The following is a 10,108-nucleotide window of genomic DNA, read 5'->3' as shown; positions in this document are numbered from 1 at the left end:
TCATCTGTATATCTGAGATTATTGATATTTCTCCCAGCAATCTTGATTCAGCTTGGGCTTCTTCCAGCCCAGCGTTCCTCATGATGTACTCTGCATATAAGTTAAATAAGCAAGGTGACAATATACAGCCTTGATGCACTCCTTTTCCTATTTGGAACCACTCTATTGTTCCATGTACAGTTTTGACCGTTGCTTCCTGACCTGCATACAGGTTTATCAAGAGGCAGGTCAGGTGGTTTGGTATTCCCATCTCTTTCAGAATTTTCCACAGTTTATTGTGATCCACACAGTCAAAGGCTTTGGCATAGTCAATGAAACAGAAATAGATGCTCTTCTGGAACTCTCTTGCTTTCTCCATGATCCAGCAGATGTTGGCAATTAGATCTCTGGTGCCTCTGCCTTTTCTAAAACCTGCTTGAACATCTTTGAATTCAAGGTTCACATATGGCTGAAGACTGGCTTGGAGAATTTTGAGCATGACTTTACTAGTGTATGAGATGAGTGCATTTGTGCGGTAGTTTAAGCATTCTTTGGCATTCCCTTTCTTTGGGATTGGAATAAAGACTGACCTTTTCCAGTCCTGTGGCCACTGCTGAGTTTTCCAAATTTGCTGGCATATTGAGTGCAACACTTTCACTGCACCATCTTTCAAGATTTGAAATAGCTCAACTGGAATTCCATCACCTCCACTAGCTTTGTTCGTAGTGATCCTTTCTAAGGCCCACTTGACTTCACATTCCAAGATGTCTGGCTCCAGGTGAGTGATCCCACCATCGTGATTATCTTGGTTGTGAAGAATTTTTTTGTACAGTTCTTCTGTGCATTCTTGCCACCTCTTCTTTATATCTTCTGCTTCTGTTATGTCCATACCATTTCTGTCCTTTATCGAGTCCATATTTGTATGAAATTTTCCCTTCGAATCTCTAATTTTCTTGAAGAAATCTCTTGATTTTCCTATTCTGTTGTTTTCCTCTATTTCTTTGCATTGATCACTGAGGAAGGCTTTCTGATCTCTCCTTGCTATTCTTTGAAACTCTGCATTCAGATGCTTATATCTTTCCTTTTTTCCTTTGCTTTTTGCTTCTCTTCTTTTCACAGCTATTTGTAAGGCCTCCTCACACAGCCATTTTGCTTTATTGCATTTCTTTTCCATGGAGATGGTCTTGGTCCCTGTCTCCTTCACAATGTCACAAACCTCCATCCAGAGTTCATCTGGCACTCTATCTATCAGATCTAGTCCCTTAAATCGATTCCTCACTTCCACTGTATAATCATAAGGGATTTGATTAAGGTCATATCTGAATGGTCTAGTGCTTTTCCCTACTTTCTTCAACTGAAGTCTGCATTTGGCAATAAGGAGTTCATTATCTGTGCCACAGTCAGCTCCTGGTCTTGTTTTTGCTAACTGTATACAGCTTCTCCATCTTTCGCTGCAAAGAATATAATCGATCTGATTTCGGTGTTGACCATCTGGTGATATCCATGTGTAGAGTCTTCTCTTGTGTTGTTGAAAGAGGGTGTTTGCCCTGACCAGTGCGTTCTCTTGACAAAACTCTATTAGCCTTTGCCCTGCTTCATTCCATGCTCCAAGGTCAAATTTGCCTGTGACTCGAGATGTTTCTTGACTTCCTACTTTTGCATTCCATTCCCCTATAATGAAAAGGATATCTTTTTTGGGTGTTTGTTCTAAAAGGTCTTGTAGGTCTTCATAGAACCGTTCTACTTTGGCTTCTGCAGCGTTACTGGTTGGGGCATAGGCCTGGATTACTGTAATATTGAATGGTTTGCCTTGGAAATGAACAGAAATCATTCTGTCGGTTTTAAGATTGCATCCAAGTACGGCATTTCGAACTTTTTTGTTGATCATGATGGCTACTCCATTTCTTCTAAGGGGTTCCTTCCCACAGTAATAGATATAATGGTCATCCGAGTTAAATTCACCCATTCCAGTCCATTTTAATTCACTGATTCCTAGAATGCCTATGTTCACTCTTGCCATCTCCTGTTTGACCACTTCCAATCTGCCTTGATTCATGGACCTAACATTCCAGATTCCTATGCAATATTGCTCTTTACAGCCCCAGACCTTGCTTCTATACCCATTTGTGGAAAATAATAGCGTCGTAAAAAAATTGGGAGTACTCCATTTTCTCAATTTTTTGGAATAGTTTGAGAATGTTGGGAATAAGCTCTTCTGTATATGTCTGTAAATATTTTGCTGTGAAACTGTGCGATCCGCAACATTATTTTACTAAGAGATTCTTTTTATAAATTAAATTTCACTACTAGAGTTTCAACTGTTCAGATTATACATTCCTTTCTTATTCAGTTTTGTAAGGTTGTATGGTCCTAGAGATTTGTAAGTTTCTTCTAGGTTGTTCAATTGTTTGGCATCTAACTATTTGTTGTATCTTCTTAAGATTTTTCCCTATTGCTGTGGTGTTGGTTATAAAGTCTCCTTTCCATTTGTTTATTTCTGTCATCTATCTTTTATTTTTGATGAACCTGGCTAAAGACTTAATTATTTTGTTTATCTTTTCAAAAAATATCTTTTCACTTAACTGATATTCTTTTTAACCTTCGGAAAGGGGAATTCTCCATTTTATTAATGTCCTCTCTGATCTTTATTATTGCCTTCATTCTTAAGATTTGGGGCTTTATTTATTCTTCTTCTACTTCATTTATATAGTAAGTTAAGTTGTTTATTTCACTTTCTCCCACTCCTTGAGGGAAGCATCTGTTACTATACAATTTCCCCTATATATGCTTGTGCTTAGTCGAATAGATTTTGGAAAGTTGGTGTTTTTATTAGTCTCAAAGTATTTTCTGATTCCCTTTTAGATTTCTTCCTTAGCTTATTGGTATTTAGTAGCATGCTGTTTCGTCTCCATATGTTTGTGTTTGTCCCATATCCCCCTCCTGTATTTGATTTCTTAGTTTGTACTATTGTGGTCAAAAAAGTGCTTGATATAATTTCTGTCTTCTTAAATGTGTTGAGACTTGTTCTGTGGCCCAGCATTTGATCATCCCTGAAAAAATGTCCTGTGTGCACTTGAATGTGTGTATTCTGCTATTTTGGGATAGACTATGCCAGGTGGCTCAGAGGTAAAGAATCTGCCTGCAGTGCAGAAGATGAAGATTTGATCACTGGTTCAGCAAGATTCAATGGAAAAGGAAATGCAATAAACTCCAGTGTTCTTGCCTGTGAAATCTCATGGACAGAGGAGCCTGGAGGGCTACAGCCCATGGGGTTTCAAAAGAATCCAACAACTTAGAAACTGAAGAACGACAAATGCTGTAGGTATCTATTAAGTTCAACTACTCTCATCTGTAATTTAAGACTTCAGTTTTCTTATTGCTTTTCTATCAGGATGCTCTGTCCATTAATGTAATAGGGTGTTTAATGTAGTTAGCATTTAATTTGCAATTCACTTGTTTTTGAATTTTCATACTAGATTATCTACTTGGTTGATCCACAGCCTTTACTAAGTGTTTGTGTGTACTGGTCGGTTTTTTACCTTCTCTGTAGATTTTTACTTCTTTTTCCACTTAGAGAAGACTGTTTAATATTTCTTTCCGAGTTGGTTTAGAATGGATAATCTCTTAGTTTTTGCTTGTTTGAGAAGCTAATCTCTCCAATTCTGGATAATATTCTTCTGGGTAGAGGATTATGGGTTGCAAGTTTTTTCCTTTCTGCACGTTAAATATACATTTTTTTACTCCTTTCTCTTTCTCTTATCTTCTATGACCCCAATAAACTGAATGGTAGTATACTTGATGTTTTCTGGAAGTCTCTTAAACTGTTCTACTTTTTAAATTGTTTTTCGTTTTGTTTTTCCTATTGCACTATTTCCATAATTTTATGTTCCAGATTAATTTTGCTTCTTGTGTATTGGCAGCTCTCACTTTGGTGAGAGGTGGGACTAGAGACAGAGGGGCCAGAACCAGTGCCAAGTATGAGCCTGGACTTCTCCTCTTCTCAGTAGCCAACACTGCCTATTCGAGAGTTAGGTGAGTATCCAATTGATGGTACAGAAGCCCTGAGTTTCAAGTCCATGCTGATTCCATTTCATGTTAGTGTGTGCTATACCCCCGTCCAGCATTGGGAATTTTGCCTCAAAAGTACGAACTGCTGGCGCAAGAAGGGGTGCCCAATATGGGTTTGGGTTCATACTGGGACAATCCCAGCACACCAGACAGATTTCCAGATACTCCCACTGTGCCTCCTCCATAAGCACTGGTAATGGCTGCTCTCAGCTTGTTCATATGTAGGCCAGATCTGAGTTGGCTCCACTCTGGCACCTGTATATTATTCTCAGCCATGGAAGCCTTTGTCATAGTTGTGGGAAGGGGTATTCTATAAAATAAGAGGGACTGGAGTAGGCATTAAGTGTGGGTTATGTCATGACTTGGCATTGTTATGGGGAAACAGCCAGCATCCTGTGTAATTTTAACATGTTTCCTCTGCCTTGCTTTGTGAGTAAACAAACATTTTCTTTGCCTCTTCTAAAAGAGATAAATAAACAAATGCTCACGAACCCAAACAAAAGAGGAAGAGATAGAGAATCTACCTGATAAAGAATTCCAAATAATGATAGTAAAATTGATCCAAAATCTTGAAAACAAAATGGAGTTACAGATAAATAACCTGGAGACAAGGGTCGAAAAGATGCAAGAACGGATTAACACGCAACTAGAAGAAATAAAAAAGAGCCCATATTAAGGAATAATGCAATAAACGAGATTCAAAGCTCTCTGGATGGAACCAACAGTAGAATAACCGAGGCAGAAGATAGGATAAGTGAGATAGAAGACAGAATGGTAGAAATAAATGAAAGAGAGAGGAAAAAAGAAAAACGTATTAAAAGATGTGAGTACAATCTCAGAGACCTCTGGGACAATGTTAAATGCCCCAATATTCGAATCATAGGAGTCCTGGAACACGAAGACAAAAAGAAAGACCGTGGGAAATACTTGAGATGATAGTTGAAATGTTCCCTAAAATAGGGAAGGAAATAATCACACAAGTCCAAGAAACCCAGAGAGTCCAAAACAGGAAAAACCCATGGCAAAACACCCCAAGACACATATTAATAAAATTAAGAAAGATCAAAGACAAAGGACAAATATTAAAAGCAGCAAGGGAAAAACAGCAAATAACACACAAGGGGATTCCCACAAGGATAACAGCTGATCTTTCAATGGAAACTCTTCAGGACAGGAGGGAGTGGCAGGGCCTGCTTACAGTGATGAAAGAAAATAGCCTACAGCCCAGATTACTATACCCAGCAAGGGTCTCATTCAAATATGAAGGAGAAATCCAAAGCTTTACACACAAGCAAAAGCTGAGAGAATTCAACATTACCAAACCGGCTCTCTAACAAATGCTAAAGGACCTTCTCTAGACAGGAAGCAGAGAAACGGGGTATAAACCGGGACCCAAAACAATAAAGTAAATGGCAATGGGATTATACTTATCAATAATGACCTTAAGTGTAAATGGGTTGAATGCCCCAACCAAAATACAAAGACTGGCTGAATGGATACAAAATAAGACCCCTATATGTGTTGTCTACAAGAGACCCACCTCGAAACGAGGGACACATACAAACTGAAAGGGAAGGGCTGGAAAAACATATTCCATGTAACTTGAGACCAGAAGAAAGCAGGACTAGCAATACTCATATCAGATAAAATAGACTAAAACAAAGGCTGTGAAAAGAAACAAAGAAGGACACTACATGATCAAAGGATCAATCCAAAAAGAAGGTATAACAATTATAAATATATATGCACCCAACATAGGATCATGGCAATATGTAAGAAAATGTTAATAATTATGAAAGGGGAAATTAACAATAACACAATAAGACTGGGAGACTTTAATACCCCACTCACACCTGTGGGTAGATCGACTAAACAGAAAATTAACAAGGAAATACAAAGGTTTTCAATCCCTGGTCATGGAACTAAGATCCCACAAACAGTATGGTGCCCCCTTCCCCAAAAATTTATCTGTTTGTGGCGATCATGTTTGTCACATGCACCAGGATTGGGCCAAATCCACTGCCCTGCCCTTGGGAACACAGTGCTCCCGCCAATTTCTTAGGATAACAGTGACCTAATTGATATTTGGTCTGTTCCCTCTAAATATTATTTTAATCTTTGGGAGTGCTAGCTGTGGGTTTTAGTAGTATCAGCATTTTGTGCCTCCTGAGCACCTTTAGCTGACAGCCTAAGCGAGTGATGCAACAAAGCCCTTTATGACATAGGTGGCCAGGAGTTGATTTCTGCCTGCACTTCTCAGGGGAAGTATGACATCCACCATCCCTATGTTGAACCATCTTCCAGTATGGGTTCTAGTAATCTATTTTTTTTAATTGGAGGCTAATTACTTTACAATAATATATTGGTTGGTTTTGCCATACATTGACATGAATCTGCCCCGGGTGTATATGTGTTCCCTTTCTTCAACCCCCCTCCCACTTCGCTCCTCCCCATATCCTCCCTCCATGTCATCCCCGTGCACCAGACCCGAGCATCCTGTATCATGAGTCGAACCTAGACTGGAGATTCATTTCACCTATGATAATATTCATGCTTCAATGCCATTCTCCTAAATCATCCCACCTTCACCCTCTCCCACAGCATCCCAAAGACTGTTCTGTGCACCTATGTCTCTTTTGCTGTCTCGTATACACGGTTAACATTACCATCTTTCTAAATTCCATATATAAGCTTTAGTATACTCTATTGGTGTTTTTTTTTTTTTTCTGGCTTACTTCACTCTGTATAATAGGCTCCAGTTTCATCCACCTCATTAAAACTGATTCAAATGCATGCTTCCTGATGACTGAAAAATACTCCATTGTGTGTATGTACTAAAGCTTTCTTATCCATTCGTCTGCAGATGGACATCTAGGTTGCTTCCATGTCCTCGCTATTATAAACAGTGCTGCAATGAACATTGGAGTACATGTGTTTCTTTCAATTCTAGTTTCCTCGGTGTGTATGCCCAGGAGTGCGATTGCTGAATCATATGGTAGTTTTATTTCCAGTATTTTGAGGAATCTCCACACTGTTCTCCATAGTGGCTGTACTAGTTTGCATTCCTACCAACAGTATAAGAGGGTTCCCTTTTCTCCACACCCTCTCCAGCATTTATTGCCTGTAGACTTTTGGATAGCAGCCATTCTGACTGGTGTGAAATGGTATCTCATCGTGGTTTTGATTTGCAGTTCTCTGATTCTGAGGGATGTTGAGCATTTTTTTTTTATGTGTTTGTTAGCTATCTGTATGTCTTCTTTGGAGAAATGTCTGTTTAGTTCTTTGGCCCAATTTTTGACTGGGTCGTTTATTTTTCTGGAATTGAGCTGCAAGAGCTGCTTGTATATTTTGGAGATTAATTATTTCTCAGTTGTTTCATTTGCTATTATTTTCTCCCATTCTGAAGGCTGTCTTTTCACTTTGCTTATAGTTTACTTTGCTGTGCAGAAGCTTTTAAATTTAATTAGGTCCCATTTGTTTAGTTTTGCTTTCATTTCCAATATTCTGGGAGGTGGGTCATGGAGGATCTTGCTGTGAATTATGTCCAGGAGTGTTTTGTCTATGTTCTTTCTAGGAGTTTTATAGTTACTGGTCTTACATTTAGATCTTTTATCCATTTTGAGTTTATTTTTGTGTATGTCGTTATGAAGTGTTCTAGTTTCATTCCTTTACAAGTGGCTGACCAGTTTTCCCAGCACCACTTGTTGAAGAGACTGTCTTTTCTCCATTTTATATTCTTGCCTACTTTGTCAAAGATTAGGTGTCCATAGGTGCGTGGATTTATCTCTGGGCTTTCTATTTTGTTCAATTGATCTATATTTCTGTCTTTATGCCAGTACCACACTGTCTTGATGACTGTGGCTTTGTAGTAGAGCCTGATGATCGGCAGGTTGATTCCCCGAGTTCCATTCTTTTTCCTCAAGATTGCTTTGGCTATTTGAGGGTTTTTTTTTATATATTTCCATACAAATTCTGAGATTATTTGTTCTAGCTCTGTGAAAAATATCGTTGGTAGCTTGATAGGGATTGCATTGAATGTATAAATTACTTTGGGTAGTATACTAATTTTCACAATATTTATTCTTCCAATCCACGAACACGGTATATTTTTCCATCTAACAATGTCCTCTTTGATTACTTTCAGCAGTGTTTTATAGTTTTCTATGCACAGGTCTTTTGTTTCCTTAGGTAGATATATTCCTAATTATATAATTCTGTTTGTTGCAACAGTGAATGGTATCATATCCTTAATTTCTCTTTCTATATTCTCATTATTAGTGTATAGGAATGCAAGGGATATCTGTGTGTTGATTTTATATCCTGCAACTTTACTCTATTCATTGATTAGCTCTAGTAGTTTTCTGGTTGATTCTTTAGGGTTTCATGTGTAGAGTATCATGTCAACAGCGAACAGTGAAAATTTTATTTCTTCTTTTCTAATTTGGATTCCTTTTATGTCTTTTTCTGCTCTGACTGCTGTGGCCAAAACTTCCAGAACTATCTTGAACAGTAGTGGTGAGAGTTGATACCCTTGTCTTTTTCCTGACTTTAGGGAAAATGTTTTCAGTTTTTCACCATTGAGGATAATGTTTGCTGAGAGTTTGTCATATATAGCTTTTATTATGTTGAGGTATGTCCATTCTATTTCCATCTGCTGGGGGGATTTTATCATAAATGGATGTTGAATTTTGTCGAAGACTTTCTCTGAATCTCTTGAGATAATGATATGATTTTTATTTTTCAGTTTGTTAATCTAGAGTGTTACTTTGATTGACTTGGGGATATTGAAAAATCCTTGCATTCCTGGGATAATGCTCACTTGGTCATGATGTATGATCTTCTTAATGTGTTGTTGGATTCTGATAGCTAGAATTTTGTTAAGAATTTTTGCATCTATGTTCATCAGTGATATTGCACTGTAGTTATGTTTTTTTTGTGTGTGGGAACTTTACCGGGTTTTGGGATTAGGGTGATGGTGGCCTCGTAGAATGAGTTTGGAAGTTTCCCTTCCTCAGCAATTTCCTGGAAGTGTTTGAGTAGAATAGGTGTTAGCTCTTCTCTAAATTTTTGGAAGAATTCAGCTGTGAAGCCGTCTGGACCTGGGCTTTTGTTTGATGGAAGACTTCTGATTACAGCCTCTAATTTCGTGCTTGTGATGGGTCTGTTAAGATTTTCCATTTCTTCGTGGTTCAGTTTTAGTAAGTTGTACTTTTCTAAGAATTTGTCCATTTCTCCCAAGTTATTCATTTTATTGCCATATAATTGCTGATAGTATTCTTTAATAATCCTTTGTATTTCTGTGTTGTTTGTTGTGATCTCTCCATTTTCATTTCTAATTTTATTGATTTGGTTCTTCTCCCTTTGTTTCTTGATGAGTCTTGCTAGTGATTTGTTAATTTCATTTACCTTCTCAAACAACCAGCTTTTGGCTTTGTTGATTTTTACTATGATCACTTTTGTTTCTTTTGTATTTATTTTTGCCCTAATTTTTAAGATTTCTTTCCTTCTACTTACCCTGGGATTCTTCAATTTTTCCTTTTCCAGTTCTTTAGATGTAGAGTTAAGTTATTTAGTTGACTTTTTTCTTGTTTCTTGACGTGAGCCTGTATTGCTATGAATCTTCCCCTCAGCACTGCTTTTACATTGTCCCTGAGGTTTTGGGTTGCGTTTTCATTTTCATTCATTTCTATGTATATTTTTATTTCTCTTTTGATTTCTTCTATGATTTTTTCGATATTCAGCATAGTGTTGTTCAGCCTGCATATTTTGACATTTTTAATAGTTTTTCTCTTGTAATTGAGATCTAATCTTACTGCATTGTGGTCAGAAAAGATGCTTGGAATGATTTCAATGTTTTTGAATTTACCAAGTCTAGATTTATGGCCCAGGATGTGATCTATCCTCGAAAAGGTTCTATGTGCACTTGAGAAAAAGGTGAAATTCATTGTTTTTTGGTGAAATGTCCTATAGAGGTTTATTAGGTCTAACTGGTCTATTGTATTATTTAAAGTTTGTGTTTCCTTGTTAATTTCCTTTTTAGTTGTTCTATCCAAAGGTGTGA

Source organism: Moschus berezovskii, chromosome 23 (assembly GCF_049115385.1).
Source record: "Moschus berezovskii isolate FMDL1 chromosome 23, NW_MosBer_1.0, whole genome shotgun sequence".
Taxonomy (NCBI): domain Eukaryota; kingdom Metazoa; phylum Chordata; class Mammalia; order Artiodactyla; family Moschidae; genus Moschus; species Moschus berezovskii.
Note: the sequence above shows the minus strand (reverse complement) of the source record.